The sequence below is a fragment of the Pelophylax lessonae genome (genome assembly GCF_965119305.1).
Source record: "Pelophylax lessonae genome assembly, chromosome: 2".
Classification (NCBI taxonomy): domain Eukaryota; kingdom Metazoa; phylum Chordata; class Amphibia; order Anura; family Ranidae; genus Pelophylax; species Pelophylax lessonae.
The window spans coordinates 320,449,905-320,466,418 of NC_138769.1; positions in this window are offsets into that span (position 1 = coordinate 320,449,905).

A 16,514-nucleotide genomic window follows, 5' to 3' on the forward strand; every position below is an offset into this window, starting at 1 on the left:
CGGCATTCAGAACCAGATACGGACTGTTTGAGTACCTTGTAATGCCATTTGGGCTATGTAATGCTCCCGCAGCCTTCCAACGGTTTATAAATGAGATATTCAGAGACTTGCTTGATGTTTGTGTTGTAGTATATTTGGACGATATACTTATCTATTCTCATTCCTTACCTGAGCACATAAAACATGTGAGACTTGTGTTGTCAAGACTACTTGCACATAACTTATATGTTAAATCAAAAAAATGTTTGTTTCATAAGGAGGAGGTACTATTCCTAGGATATATTATATCTAAAAATGGAATCAAAATGGACATGAGCAAAATATCCTGCATTCTGGATTGGCCTGTGCCAACCACTCGCAAAGCATTACAAAGGTTCCTAGGATTCTCTAACTACTATAGGAAATTCATTAAGAACTTCTCTGCGATTGTGAAACCTCTCACACAACTTACAAGCACGAAGAAACCATTTAATTGGTCAAAAGAAGCAAATGGAGCATTCTGTCTGCTGAAATCAAGCTTTACTACTGCCCCCATACTATGTCATCCAGACCCATCCCTTCAATACATCTTGGAGGAAGATGCGTCAAATATGGCAGTGGGAGCAGTTCTCTCACAACGACCAACAAACACCTCACCTCTTCACCCAGTTGCTTTCTTCTCAAAGTCATTAAGCAGCCCCGAGGTGAACTACCCAGTAGGTGAGAAGGAGTTATTAGCCATAAAACTGGCGTTAGAGAATTGGCGACATCTACTTGAGGGCACTCAATTGCCAATTCTGATATATACTGATCACAAAAACCTTCAATACCTTCAAACTAATAGAACTCTTTCCCACCGGCAGGTACGGTGGTCGTTATTCTTTCTGAGATTTAATTTTTTAGTGACTTACACGCCCGCAGACAAAAATAAAATAATACCACTTGAACGTATTATCGGTGTCGTTCGCTCCCTGAAGGAAGAGATTTTGCACAGCATAGGATTGGACTCACCTCCACCACAACTAACTACTGACGCAGAAGGCTTCCTCTACTACAACGATAAATTATACATACCCCCTACTTATGCGAACCAAGATCTTAGAATTGTCGCATGATGTACCTATGGCAGGACATATGGGTATGACTAAAACTCTCAATCTACTCACTAGGCAGTTTTGGTGGCCAGACATGAAGACAACCGTAAAAAAGTTTGTTTCATCTTGTGATATCTGTGCAAGGTCTAAAATTGACAACACGAAACCATCGGGGTTACTTTTTAGTTTACCGATACCCCAGGTTCCGTGGGAAGTGGTATCCTTAGACTTCATAGTGGAACTACCACCTTCCAAAGGATTTAACACCATCTTGGTGTCAGTGGACCATCTGACCAAGATGGCACATTTCACTCCTATCCGAAAACTACCTTCATCCAAACAAACAGCGGAATTACTTGTGAAACATGTCTTTAAGTTACATGGTATTCCAAAAACACTGCTGTCTGACCGTGGTTCACAATTCATCTCAAAGTTTTGGCTAGCTCTATGTCAGATACTGCGAATAGAGCGTAACCTTACTTCTCCCTACCACCCTCAGACCAACGGACAGACAGAGAGAGTTAACCAGTGCATTGAACAGTATCTGCGTTGCTATACTTCGTATCTACAGGACGATTGGGCGGATCTTCTCCCGCTGGCGGAGTTCGCCTATAACAACGCGACTCATAGCACTACTAAACAAAGTCCGTTTTACCTAAATTATGGGTTTCATCCCACACTCCTTCCTCCACGTATCTTACCATCAAGTAATCCAGTGGCATCTGATTATCTTGCCCAGATAAAGGATTCTCTGGGATTACTCAACAATACCATATCCCATGCTCATAGCCAACAAAAGAAGTACTACGACCTCCGTAGGAAACCCTCTCCCCAATATGCCATTGGGGATCTTGTTTGGCTTTCTACAAAAAATCTGAGACTAAAAATCCCTAGTAAAAAACTTGGACCTCTATTTCTGGGACCTTTTCCAATAGAGAAGCTTATTGGAAAAGCTGCAGTACAACTCACTTTGCCAGCAGACCTCAAGATACATCCTGTCTTCCATGTGTCTCTACTGAAGCCCCATGTTCCTAACCAAGGAATAAGACCTACTATCTCACCTCCACCTCCTGTACAAGTGGAAGGTGGAGAAGAATTTGAGATAAAAGAAATTTTGGATTCCCGTTTCAATAGAAGAAGACTCCAGTATCTTGTACGATGGAAGAACTATGGGCCCCAAGATGACACCTGGCTGGATACCTCCGATATACATGCCCCTAGACTGATTCGCAATTTCCACTCGAAATATCCAGAAAAACCAGTTCTAGAGGCCTTCCGGAGCCGGCCTTAAGGGGGGGGGGTACTGTAATGTTCTGGTACCTCTGGTACCCTTGTTTCCATATTTCTCCTCTGCTAACTGCGTCCCATCTTGTGTAACAAGAGACGCATATACCTTTAAGACCGGATGACATCATTGCCGAGCGCCGCTATGAGCGGCTATTTCAATCGCCGGCTTGCTCTCACTCATCGCTCGTTCAAACCACATGTTCACCGCACCTACTCCTGTGAAGTCGGAGCTGCTGACATTTCCCTTGCTGAACTGAAGCCGGAACCTCGCTGGTGATCCGTATCTCGCTACGGGATCACCTCTCTCTAATGGACACTGTTACTACTAACCTATCTAAGTGATAAGTACCCCATAGGGGATTCTTACTAACCAATCTCCTACTGTCATCTACTGCAATTACCAAGACTATCTGTATCTATCTATTCACTATCATCTGCATAGACTGTTAGCTCTTGGGACTACCTTCAACTATCCTTGCACTAGGTTACTCTGTCTAAGTATACTCCATCTGTGTCCTCTTACCATCTGCACTATACTTGACATCAGAACCTATCTGCTTTACCATCACCTGCAACTCTCCTAATACTATTTCTAGTGCTCACCATACAATAGCCTGTCTCTCATCTATACATCCTCATATATTCTATTCCTCCATTAAACATCTAATTAAGTATATATATGGTATATAACAGGCTGTACACGGTGATGAAGTCCTGAGAGTTGGATATGTTTGTTCAACAGATTCTCTACAAGGCTACTGAGTGTAATAATTCTGCAGCTGTAAATCCATCCACTAACAAAAACGCATGAACGTTACAGGGCGCACCTTCCTGCAGAAGGAGCCTTGTCCCCAGGTCTGGAGAGGCCCTGAAAGGTTTAGAGCCCTTGTCCGTCGACCCTAAGGGACGAAAAAACTTCATATAAGCTGAGAAGGAATGCCCACGTCTACGACGAGGTTCCTTGCCCTTAGTAGCCTGTGGAAGAAAAGTACTCTTCCCCCCTGTGAGACCTTTAATGATGTCATCCAGGATAGCTCCAAACAGGAGATCTCCTTGAAAAGGAAGGCCTTTTTGAAGTCCAATCCGCAGACCAGCACCTGAGCCAAAAACATGCTGAAGGACCACTGCCAAAACAAAGAGGCGAGTCATCAGGGAGGCATCACAGGTAAACTGCAGCCCCTGGACCAGCTGGTCCATCAGCTCGGCAAAGGCAGGGGGTGCTGTTACCCCTCCAGGTCATGGTGTAGGAGCTTAGCCCACTCGGTCAGAGTTTGCGGGCAATGGTGAATACTGGCCTCCTGTGCCTCCATCGCCGCTTCCGCTGCGTCCCCAATCTTCAGAGTCTCACGCACAGATACAAATCATTGCATCCACCAGTGCCTTTTTGTGCGTGGTCGCAGACGTGGAGGAATCATCCTCACTATCAGTGGATTCCAGGTGCGTGAATGCAGACCCAGCAGGGTGACCCATGTCCACAGCAGCCGAATCAGATTCAGGATCTGATGAGACAGATGAGGCCGGGGAAGGCGGGTGGCACTTTTTGCTAGCCCGTCACCCACAAGCCACCTCCACCCGGAACACAATGGACTCCAGGACCAACGTCAGTGCATGGATGGATGGATGGCTGGGACCCGGAGGGCCCTACAGCCTCAGAGAGGGGATCAGGTGGGGAAATGGGCCTCAAAAAGTCCATGAGTCACCCGGGGGATCCACAAAAAAAGTAAAACGCTGCTGAGGGACAACCCCCACCGCGCTGGCAGCACCACCTGGTCGCCAGGCACAAAGCACCAAGCGATCCTCAGCAGAGAGGGCGAGGACCCCACCAGGCTCACCACCCACAGAAACAGGCCACTGCAGCCAATAGGAGAATCTGCACTACAGGTGCGGCGATCAGAAGTAAAATGATACAGGAGTCAGCACCAGGGGATGAGGAGGGGCTTCCACCACCGAAATCCCACAGGACTCCACTTTTATGGTCACTGCCATTTCCAATGTCAAACCACAAGAAAATGTCCGCCAGACAACGCAAACATGGCTGTCATGTATAGAAACACACAGGCTGCAACAAAATGGTGACCTCGCGTGGCACCACGAGGCTTACAGGGACCCAGGAGGGAGACCAGGCCTCAAGGACAGATCCAGGCAGGATGGGGGGCCCTGGCAGTAGCCCCCACCAGGTACAATCCCCCCCTCCGCACAATAAATCGTCCGGTCACCAGGGGCGCACCCCCTGGCCCCCATCGCCAGTTAGCGCCCTGCCCCTATCTCAGGAGCGTGGCCAGACCACCCAAGTAGTCCCAGCATGGAGGGAGGTGCAGGATAAGGGACTTGGCAAGAGGGTGGTGCCTGCGTGAAGGAGGGGAACCCGGGGGTCCGACTGTCCCAAGGAGGGGCCCACATTCACCCTAAAAACCTCCAGGGGGAGAGGGGGGACTGCTACTCACCATACCAGGAACCATGCTGGCACCGCTCCAGACAGAACCCCTCTCCATCGAAATGGGGGAGCGGTCGGCCAGGAGGAATGATGTGACTCAGGCCAAGACCTGGTCGTATGCGCCCTCACGAGGCGCTTAGCTCTCGCAGGCCAGCCCCCGTCCAGTGAGGCTATGTGGCGGCAGAGCCGAGGTCTGGACGTGCTCGCTGGCCAGACTGGGGTGACCACTGGATCTAGATTATCCAGCCCATCACCCAGTCTGGCAGTTGATAGTAGATCTCACAGAAAAAAATCCAGGAGGAAAACATTTTCTATCTAAAATATTTTTGCCAGGACCAAAGATCCCAGCTAGGAAATAGGTCCCTACTCCTTATATGTGCCACGCTCAAAATTTATAAAGTCAGATTCCTCCCACTTATATAACAATTAAAGTGTAACCACTTGAAAAAATGAGTGCATATAGTGTAAACATCAAACGAATTTGATATGTATCATCGCATAATAGGAAACATAGATCTCCTAACCAAAAAATGTATACTATTCCTGAATCTGAAGTCACCCTTTTACATTTAAAGATGATAGGTTAGTAAACAGAATAGAAAAGTGCTTAGTGCATACTGTGCAAAAAAATATTAATGTGCAAAGTCATCAACGAGCTGAGTATCAATGTTCTATCCAATTTGGGGGTCACTGTACCTCTCAATGAGTATTGACCACCTCCACAATTTGGAGACAGCTTACACAAAAACAGTATAAATGTGATATTCCACCAAAACAAATTAAAAACTTATATTAAGGTGCAATTGTAAAGTCCACTTAGTGAAGAAAAAGTGTCCAAAGAGTGGGAATGTTGATCTCCTAGTGTATTTCCACCAAGTCCACCAAATACACCAAGTGTAATTCCAAGTGAAAGAGCAGGTAAATCCCCACCAGTGTAACTGCCACCACAATAGACTCAGGAGCGCTTACCGGAACATGTGGACTCTTTATGCCTTTGGCACAGAGTCATGCAAGCAATAGGTTAAAGGTCTCATAGAAAACGACCATCACCAATAACCTTCTCCTCTGGTAGACCAATTCACTCAGATATGCGTCCTCTCCCCAGGACCCAGGTACTCGGAAAACAAAAGAAAGCAGTGTAGAAGATAAAGACTGGCAATGCATAGTGATCACAATCAGTTGGTACAAGTGCAATAGGGTGGTAGGTTCACTGTAACCCTTAAGGTCCCTACTCGTGACTAGGCAGAAAAAAAAAACTGAGTGGCTATAGCAGAGAGAGGGAGTATACCCTCATGGGACTGCCCATGGGTGTAGCCAGAATTATTTTCTGCCTAGTGTCCTACTCCTGTAGGGGCCGTATAACACAATGGTTATGAATATCAGGAGCTGTGTCTGTCAATGAACGAGAGAGAAATTGTGATTCTTATATTATCCAGAATCGTGCATCTCTATTAATGCATTAACTACAGCAATTAGTAAATAGAGTCCACCTCTGTGTAATCTAAATACAGCTGTCCTGTGAAGCCCTCAGAGAACCTTAGTGAACAAACAGCATCATGAAGGCCAGGGAACACACCAGACAGGTCAGGGATAAAGTTGTGGAGAAGTTTAAAGCAGGGCTAGGTTATAAAAAATATCCCAAGCTTTAAAAATATGAGCACTGTTCAATCCATCACCTGAAAATGGAAAGAGTATGGCACAACTGCAAATCTACCAAGACATGGCCGTCCACCTAAACTGACAGGCTGGGCAAGGAAAGCATTAATCAGAGAAACAGCCAAAAGGCCCATGTAACTCTGGAGGAGCTTCAGAGATGCACAGCTCTGGTGAGAGAATCTGTCCACAGGATAACTATTAGTCGTGCACACCACAAATCTGGCCTTTATGGAAGAGTGGCAAGAAGAAAGCCATCGTTGTAAGAAGTCCTGTTTGCATTTGTGAGAAGCCATGTGGGGGACACAGCATATATGTGGAAGAAGGTGCTCTGGTCAGATGAGACCAAAATTGAACTTTTTGGCCTAAAAGCAAAATGCTATCTCTTGCGGAAAACTAACATTGCACATCAACCTGAACACACCATCGTGTTTTGGGGATGTTTTTTTTTTTTTCAGCAGGAAATAAGGAAGCTGGTCAGAGTTAATGGGAAGATGGATGGAGCCAAATACAGGACAATCTTAGAACAAAACATGTTAGAGTCTGCAAAAGACTTGTGACTGGGGCAGAGGTTCACCTTCCAGAAGGACAACAACCCTAAACACAAAGCCAGAGCTACAATGGAATGGTTTAGATCAAAGCATATTCATATGTTAGAAGGGCCCAGTAAAAGTCCAGACCTAAATCCAATTCAGAATCTGTGGCGAGAGATGTGGGAGAAATATCCGGGGAACACTGGGAGGGGGCATTGGAGGCTCTCATGACTTGCTCATTGAATGCCTCTCAGAGAGTCTCCCAACTATATATCCTTCTCAGAGTTCACTATACTCCACTTAAATTACATCTGATGGGCGTGAGGCCAGATGCATTATGTGGTAAATACAGGGGGGAGACGGGTACCCTTATCCATTTGTTGTGGAGATGCCCCAAATTGCACCGATATTGGTCCAAGGTTGTGACCACAGTAAACACTGCTTTAAGTGTAGTGGTCCCTTTGGATCCTAGACAATGCTTGTTGGGCATGCTTGATATGGTCACCAAGGACAAATGTCTTAGGGAGGCGGCAGTGAGAGCCTTGTTTCAGGCACGTAGACTTTTGTTAGTAAACTGGGCTGGATCTGAATCTCCCACTCATGAGATGTGGCTTGAACAGTTGGGTAATACATTGCACATTGAAAAATGTATATATCAACATAGGGGCTCCCCTTACAAATTTGAGAAGGTGTGGGGTAGATGGTTGGCTACTCCGGGCCTGGCCCCTGCGGACTTGGTACTGGATAGATTGCTGCGCCAATAATGGCATTTATAATGTTACCTGGGAGGAACTGCAGAGGTGATAGGAGCTATATGTTTGGTATAATGAATAGTATTTTTGTAACATTAGGAATGTATGCATCTGTTATAAATGTATTGTTGTTGGCATCTCAACATAATTGTTCTTGATTAAAAAAAGAATCTGTGGCAAGATTCGAAAATTGCTGTTCACAGATGCTCTCCATCCAATCTGATTTTACTAAGAAGAATGGGCAAAAATGTCACTCTGTAGATGTTCAAAGCTGGTAGAGACATACCCAAAAAGACTTGCAGCTGTAATTGCAGAAAAAGGTGGTTCTACAAAATATTGACTCAGGGGGGCTGAATACAAATTCACGCCACACTTTTCAGATATTTATTTTAAAAAATTTTGAAAACCATTTATCGTTTTCCTTCGACTTCACAATTATATGCCACTTTGTGTTGGTCTATCACATAAAATCCCAATAAAATACATTTACGTTTTTGGGTGTAACATAACAAAATGTGGAAAATGTCAAGGGGTTTGAATACTTTTTCAAGACACTGTAGCAAGTTCTCCTTTCCTTCATCACCAGCTTTGTTTGGCCTATCAGCCAATCAAACAGCAAGTACCGCTGATGTTATGTAGGTACACTGGGGGATGCTACATCACCAGCTATGTTCCATGCAAAGACTAGTCAGACTAATTTAGGTAATTTGTCTACTACTGCAGATAAGTAGAAGTCTACTGATTACACCTCCCTGGGTGGTCTTGCATAGTTGCCAACATTTGAAAAAAAATTCCAGGGACACTTTGCAGCACAGCTATCAATTACTTACCACACCCACTTCCCTGAAGCTCCACCCACTCTGCATAATTCATCTCCGCCTACCAGATTATAGGGTCTACTTAATAAAGAGAGAATTACAGGAAATTGAAAAGGGAATTTCAAACTTAAGGCCATAGTAGCAGAGTTGGAATAATTCTCCCTTTCAGCTGCACTACTTCTGCCTAAAGTTTAAAATTCTCATCACAATTCCCTGCAATTCTAAAGTGTCAAATGTGCTCAGATGTGACCATACAAAAAATGTAATATGGAAATATAAATAAAGTGCAAGGTGTAAATAAGTACATTAAGTGCAAAGTGTAGATAAGTACATTGCTGGGACAATATAAATTACCCGGGACAGGCTCCCATTTCCCAGGACTGTCCCGGCAAAAACGGGACAGTTGGCAGGTATGGTCTTGTGCTGTTATTGTCAGCATGCCTGTCTTTTGACGACCAGTGTCTCTACAGCACACAATGCTATTTACTATGAAGATATCACAGAGGAGAAAAGGGTAAGTTAAAATTAGTTCACCTGCTGCAGCTGCATACTAAGGGAAAACTATACAGGGGAAAAAGAAATGGGGATTTCAAAATCCATTGGGAAGTACAATAATACATTACCCAGTTATGCAAAAATATAGAATAGATTAGATACAGTCCTAATTAAGAACAAAATCTGTCTTGATTTCTGCTTTCTGTAATCCCCTTATTCAAGTTATCGTTCTCCTGGCAATGCCTGCACTTTACAGCCTTATAACCTGTTTAATATCTAAAGGACTGTCTGAGCATCTCAGGACACAGCCTCAGTCTATGCCACACAGGACAATAACGGCTTGTGGCCTTGGGTGCAAGTAAACAATGGCACCAGAGCTGACATGTAGGTAGGTTGAGTTTTATGCTGCCCCAGTTGGGAGGGTTAGTTTTAATTATATTTCCCAGGCTTTCTGGGGTCAAACCAACTGGTCCTATGTATAAAAACGAGACAGGGGTCCGATTTGAGGGAGGGCGAGTGCGAGCATGTAAGAAGGTTACTGAAAGTTTGCAAATGCTGCTGTTACTGTTGCTGGACCCTGTCCTGTTGACCTGCTGAACATGCCGAGTCTAGAGTGACAATGCACATCTGCCCTTAGGACCCTGCTACAGCCTGGAGGAACTGGTCTATCTAACCCTGTAAAGATGACATCGCTATACATAGCTTTTCTGAAGCCGCTCCAGTCCGGTCCCACGCTGAGCTGTCAGTGGTGGCATCTGTGTATAGGTGTGTGCAGGAGAGGCATTTGGCAATGGAAGCCTCGTAGTAACTCTTTAGGTGACATCACTTTCCAGGCATTTCCCAGCCATTGTCGGTTCTCTCTTCCACATAATATCCGTCGCTGGAGAATGGACCAGATCGGCTTCAGAAAAGGTATGAATAGCGATTTCTTCTTTATAGGGCTAGATAGATTTGTTTTAGAATGTGGCTTCGAGTAGATTTAGAGTTAGTTAGGTTTTGGCTGGACATGTACTTTAATTGTGCACAAAACAGCTCTGACTTTCTGACATGATCAAAATTTATTTTTTTTGCACTTACAGTATAGAACCACTTTCAGTGGTGTATTATACCAAATGAAAAGAGAACAAATAAGAGAAGTTTATTGTTGAGGGTTCATATACACTTTAACTGCTTCATTAATGCATTTTTTTCCAAAGTCATAAATTTTCTGAGTTGCCACATGCCTACTGAAAGGGAAAATTAGACTTGCAGTTGCTATCTCACGCCTTTAGTTACTGACACATATTTACATATTATAGTTCCATTAATTATTAAATGTAGACAGGTACAGGCTGATTTTCATTAACTACAGACTAAGTATAACTTAGATATTCCAGTTATTAAAGGGACAATTTGGCAGTCAGTCTTGCTCTAAACAAGCTCATGAGTAGGAGGCGCTTAGGTGGTTTTCCATATCATAAAACTTTTTCACAGAGCAGGTAGTAGGTGAGGCAGTGGCACATGGTCTGTATAACAGAGAAATAGTTCATCAATCTTGTGCTCCACAGCTAAGTAGTACTGGAGCAGTAAAGGGATACAAATACTATATGCAATACAAAGGCTTTATGCAGTCAAATTCTTTAAAAATAGATGTTTGTAGGACTTTTTTTTTTTCTCATGGTATTTTTGCTGCTACCCTATTAGATAATAATTCAACTCAGGATGTTGGAATAGGACTTATGTATACATTTTATAAATGCACGCGTACAGAGTTACACCTTTACGGCATATGTTGTTTGGAACAAAGATGCTGTTAAAGTATAACTAAAGGAAAAACCTTTTTGTTTTGTTTTTTTTTGGATAGAGTATGGGAGGGTTACAACCCCTCTTCTCAGGTGTTTTAAGCATCTATGTCATATTGGGGAGATTTCATTCCTTCTCGGGAATAGCCGAACGTATACGAGCTTTCCCGAGTGGTGGTGGCGCATGCGAAATGGCGTGTTGGCACCGGGCGGCACCATTTTTAAATCTAAGGCGCCTCAGGAACAGGAAAGTGAGACTCCTCCACAGCCGCACTACCTGCCATTATGCGGGTACACTACAAGAGATGCAGTGATGCGGGCATGGTACACCTGTACCATGCCCGCAGCACTGCATCTCCTGTAGTATGCCCGCAACCCCGCATTTTCTTGTAGTATGCCCGCAGCCCACATTCTCCTGTACCATGCCCACAGCCCTGCATTCTCCTGTACCATGCCTGCAGCCCCTGTTTTGGGTCTCATGGTGGTCCAGTTGGGTCCAGTAGCTGCTGCATTTCCCACCCTAGGCTTATACTCGAGTCAATAATTTTTCCCATTTTTTTTGTGGTAAAATTAGGGGCCTCGGCTTATATTCGAGTCGGCTTATACTCGATTATATACGGTATATTGCACTGCTATCTTCTGGTGCTCTTCCCGCACTCCAGCTGCCATTATCCGGCTCAGCAATGGCTGGCAGGCACCCTGTGATTGAACAGACATGGTGGGGCTGGCCTGTGCCTGTCAGACTGTCCAGTGGCATAGTGTGGGTGGTGCATGCCTAAACATGAGCCCCGCCGTCTTCTCCGATCTCAGCTCAGCACTTCCCTTCAGCTGCCTGCTCTGGATCGTTGTGGCAGGCAGCCAGCAGCGCGAAGACAACAGTGTCAGTGTAGGGGTCAGTGGAGGTGTCAGTGGTGGGAGGTCAGTGGAGGTGTCAGTGTGGGGGGTCAGTGGAGGTGTCAGTGTGGGGGGGTCAGTGGAGGTGTCAGTGTGGGGGGGGTCAGTGGAGGGGGGCCAGTCTAGGGGTCAGTGTAGAGGTCAGTGAAGGGGTCAGTGAAGGGGTCAGTGAAGGGGTCAGTGTAGGGGTCAGTGAAGGAGGGGCAGGGAAGGAGGGGCAGGGAAGGAGGGGCAGGGAAGGAGGGGCAGGGAAGAAGGGTCAGTGAAGGAGGGCCAGTGTATGTGTCACTGTAGGGGGGTCAGTGTAGGTGTCAGTGAATGGGGTTCAGTGAAGAAGGGGCAGGGAAAGGGGGCCAGTGTAGGTGTCACTGTAGGGGGGTCAGTGTAGGTATTAATGAAGGGGTCAGTGTAGGTGTCAGTGAAGGTGTCAGGTAGGTCAGTGTAGGGGTCAGTGTGGTAATAAGGTAGGTCAGTGTAGTGATCAGGTTGGTTAGTGCAGGAATTAGGTAGGTCAGTGTAGTGGCCAGGTAGGTCTGTTTAGTGGTGAGGTAGGTGTCAGTATAGTAATCAGGTAGGTTAGTGTAGGAATCAGGTAGCTCTCTGTAGTGGTCTGTAGGTGTCAGTATAGTGACCATGTAGGTTAGCACAGGAACAGGTAGGTCAGTGTAGTGGTCAGTGTAGTGGTCAGTGTAGTGGTCAGTGTAGTGGTCAGTGTAGTGGTCAGTGTAGTGGTCAGTGTAGTGGTCAGTGTAGTGGTCACTGTAGTGGTCAGTGTAGTGGTCAGTGTAGTGGTCACTGTAGTGGTCAGGTAGGTCTGTGTAATTGTCAGTAGTTGAAGCCCAGATACCATATGCCAAGTTATCTCAATAGTGCTTACATCCTTAAAAAAAAAAAAAAATCTTTATTTAAAACATATATGAGGTTCTTACAAATTTCTGGTGCTACCAGCCCACCAGGGTATACAGTTGTGTTCAAAATGATTCAACCCCCACTGAAATTGATTGTTTTGGCCAGTTTGACATTGATTTTGATCATTCAGTCATCCTGCTTACAATTAAATCAAAGAGGCACGTGTAGGTCAGACAAATATAACATAACATTTATAATGAAATAACCACAAATGTCTTTTCTGTGCTCACATCATTATCAGTTTTATTCAACCCCCAAGTGACATTCAATCTTAGTACTTAGTACAACATCCTTTTACAGTTATAACAGCTTTTAAACGTGAAGCATAGCTTGACACAAGTGTCTTGCAGCGATCTACGGGTATCTTCGCCCATTCGTCATGGGCAAAAGCCTCCAGTTCAGGCACATTCTTAGGCTTGTGCACTGCAACTGCATTCTTTAAGTCCCACCAGAGGTTCTCAATCGGATTTAAGTCTGATGACTGTGATGGCCACTCCAAAATGTTCCAGCCTTTAATCTGCAACCATGCTCTAGTGGACTTGGAGGTATGCTTGGGATCATTGTCCTGTTGAAAGGTCAAATGTCTCCCAAGCCTCAGGTTTGTGACGGACTGCATCACATCCATGCATGTCATCCAATATCTCCTGGTACTGAAGAGAATTCATTGTACCTTGCACACGCTGAAGCTTCCCTGTACCTGCAGAAGCATAACAGCCCCAAAGCATGATTGATCCCCCACCATGCTTCACAGTAGGCAAGGTGTCCTTTTCTTCATAGGCCTTGTTCTTCCTCCTCCAAACATAGCGTTGATCCATGGGCCCAAACAGTTCTAATTTTGTTTCATCAGTCCACAGAACACTATCCCAAAACTTCTGTGGTTTGTCCACATGACTTTTGGCATACTGCAGTCGACTCTTCTTATTCTTTGGAGACAGCAAGGGGGTGCGACCTGGGAGTTCTGGCATGGAGGCCTTCATTACGCAGTGTGCGCCGTATTGTCTGAGCAGAAACTTCAGTACCCACATCTGACAAATCTTTTCTCAGTTCCTCAGCAGTCACACGGGGACTTTTCTCCACTCTACGCTTCAGGTAGCGCACAGCAGTCGAAGTCAGCATCTTCTTTCTGCCATGACCAGGTAGCGTTTCAACAGTGCCCTTTGCCTTGAATTTGCGAATGATGCTTCCTATGGTGTCTCTTGGTATGTTTAACATCTTTGCAATCTTCTTATAGCCATTGCCCTTCCTGTGAAGAGTAATCACCTCTTCTCTTGTCTTCCTGGACCATTCTCTTGACTTCACCATGCTTGTAACCACACTAGTAAATGTCTAGAAGGAGCTGAGTATTACAGTCATTTTAAAGCTGCCTAATTGGTGCTTATTAGGCTTTATTGCTGCTCCCTGACATCCACAGGTGTTTTCAATACCTGATTGAAAACACTTCAATGAACATCTGTTCTTCAGAGTGGTAGTCTTTAAGGGGTTGAATAATTGTGTCAATGAAGAATTCACAAAAGAAACATTTACTACTGTATTACAAAACCAATTGATGTCATTTTAGTTGCATATGGTTCTTTAAAAAGTCCTTGTAGGATTTCATTTCTGAATACAATTACAAATGTACACTAAATTCCCTAAAACCCTTTACAGCATTGGGGGTTCAATAATTTTGAACACAACTGTACACGCAAAAGACTCCCCTATATTGGTTTTGTTTGTTTGCACAAGCCGTTAGCACACACTACGGGCAGCTGGCTCCACGAAGAGTCTGGGGTTCCTGTCTTTGCCCCTCCCCTACGCGTGTTGACACAGGGTCACATGTCTTCTTCAGGGGTTATTCTAAATTTTAAATAGATTGTTTTTAAGAATATAGGGAATATTGAGATTTCTTGGCATATGGTATCTGGACATCAACGTGTGGAGTGAGGTAACGTGACAAGGAGAAATCATTGGGTTACAATGAAAACCTTTGCTCTAGCCCAGGGGAGGCTAAAAGGCCCTTTCTGACCAAGCTTAATTGCAAGGTCGCACTGCTGAAGGTGAGAGTTCATCTGAGAGAGGAGCACCCTGTGGTGATACCCGGATTTGTATACTGGAGCCCAATAAAGGGAGATGGATTGAGAAAATGGGATTTTTGACTTACTGTAAAATCCATTTCTCTGATGTTCATTGACAGACACAGCTCCTTATCTTCTTAACAGTTGGGTTATACTTCCCCCTACAGGAGTAGGACACTAGGCAGGAAAAAACTTGACTACACCTATGGGGCAGTCCCAGGGAGTATACTCCCACTCTCAGCTATAGGCACTCAGTTTTGTTACAAGCAGTGTCAGAAAGAACCCAACTCCACAAAGGGGTGGGTGGGTGCTGTGTCAGTCAATGAACATCAGAGAAATGAATTTTACGGTAAGTCAAAAATCCCATTTTCTCTTTCGTTCATTGACGGACACAGCTTCTTATCTTCTTGACAGTTGGGAAGTCCCAAAGCAGTGTCAAACAGGAGGGATGGGAACAGCAAGATAAAAATCCCAAGCCTAAACCGTAACCAACCAGAAACAACTGGAGCTCACCTGAAAAAAAACATATACCCAGATCCTCTAGACAGCAGCCTGCATAACCTTGCGACCCAAAGAAGCATCCACAGATGCCAACACATCCATCTTATAAAACTTTGTGAAAGTGTGCACAGACGACCTGGTGGCCATCTTGCAAACATGCAGCACTGATGCCTGATGACGGAAAGCCAAGGAGGCACCAAGCGCCCGAGTAGAGTGCATCTTACCAGGGAAAGGAGGAACCTGACCCTTAATTTAATAGGCCTAAATCACCATCTGTCTGATCCATCTGGAAATGGTCGTAGCAGAAGCAGCCAACCCTTTTCAAGGTCCATCCGTGACTACAAATAGTGAGTCTGACTTCTGAATAGGCTCCGTAGCTGCCAGATACACCCTGATTGCCCGCACCACATTTAAGGAATGAAAGGCAATTTCTATTGGATGTTCAGGCCTGGGACATAGGGAAGGCAACATAATGTCTTTATTCAAATGGAAATCAGAGACGACCTTTGGAAGGAATGACAGACAGGGATGAAGAACCTATCTCTGTGAACCACCAGGTAAGGTAAACGACAAGACAACGCTACCAGCTCTGACACCCTGCGTGCAGAAGTAATAGCCACCAAAAAGGCCACCTTCTGGGACAATGTAAGCAGGGGAACCTCCCGAAGACTTTCAAAGGGAGACTTCTGAAGAACATACAACACCAAATTGAGGTCCCACAGCGGCAATGGAGAGCGCACTGGAGGAGCCAAGTGTCGAGCTCCCTAGATAAAGGTGCACACCAAGGACTGTGTGGCTAATGGACGTTGAAAGAAAACCGTTAAGGCTGAAAACTGGCCCTTGATGGTACTAAAGGCCAGGCGCTGCTCAACCCCCCGTTGGAGAAAGGCCAATATCCGAGCCACCAAAAAGGAGCAAGGGTGAACCCCAAGAGACTCACACGACGCAATGTACATCTTCCAAGTACGATAGTAGATCTTCCTAGAGGTAGATTTTTGTAGCCTTTAACAGCGTAGGAATCACCAATTCAGACAAACCTCTATCCTTCAGCACCTGGCTTTTAACAGCCAAGCCATTAAAGCCAGCAACTGTAAAGCAGGATGGAAAATTGGCCCTTGGGACTGCAGATCTTCCCTGAGAGGAAGTCTCCAAGGAGCATCGGTGACCAGCTGTATTGGATCGGTGTACCAAGACCGGCAAGGCCAGTCTGGAGCCACTAGAATGACTGGAATCCCTTCTACCTTAATCCTGCACAGGGGGGAGGCATAAATCAGATGATACTGACTCCAAGGGCCACTAATGCGTCTGTGGCATCGGCCAGAGGATCCCG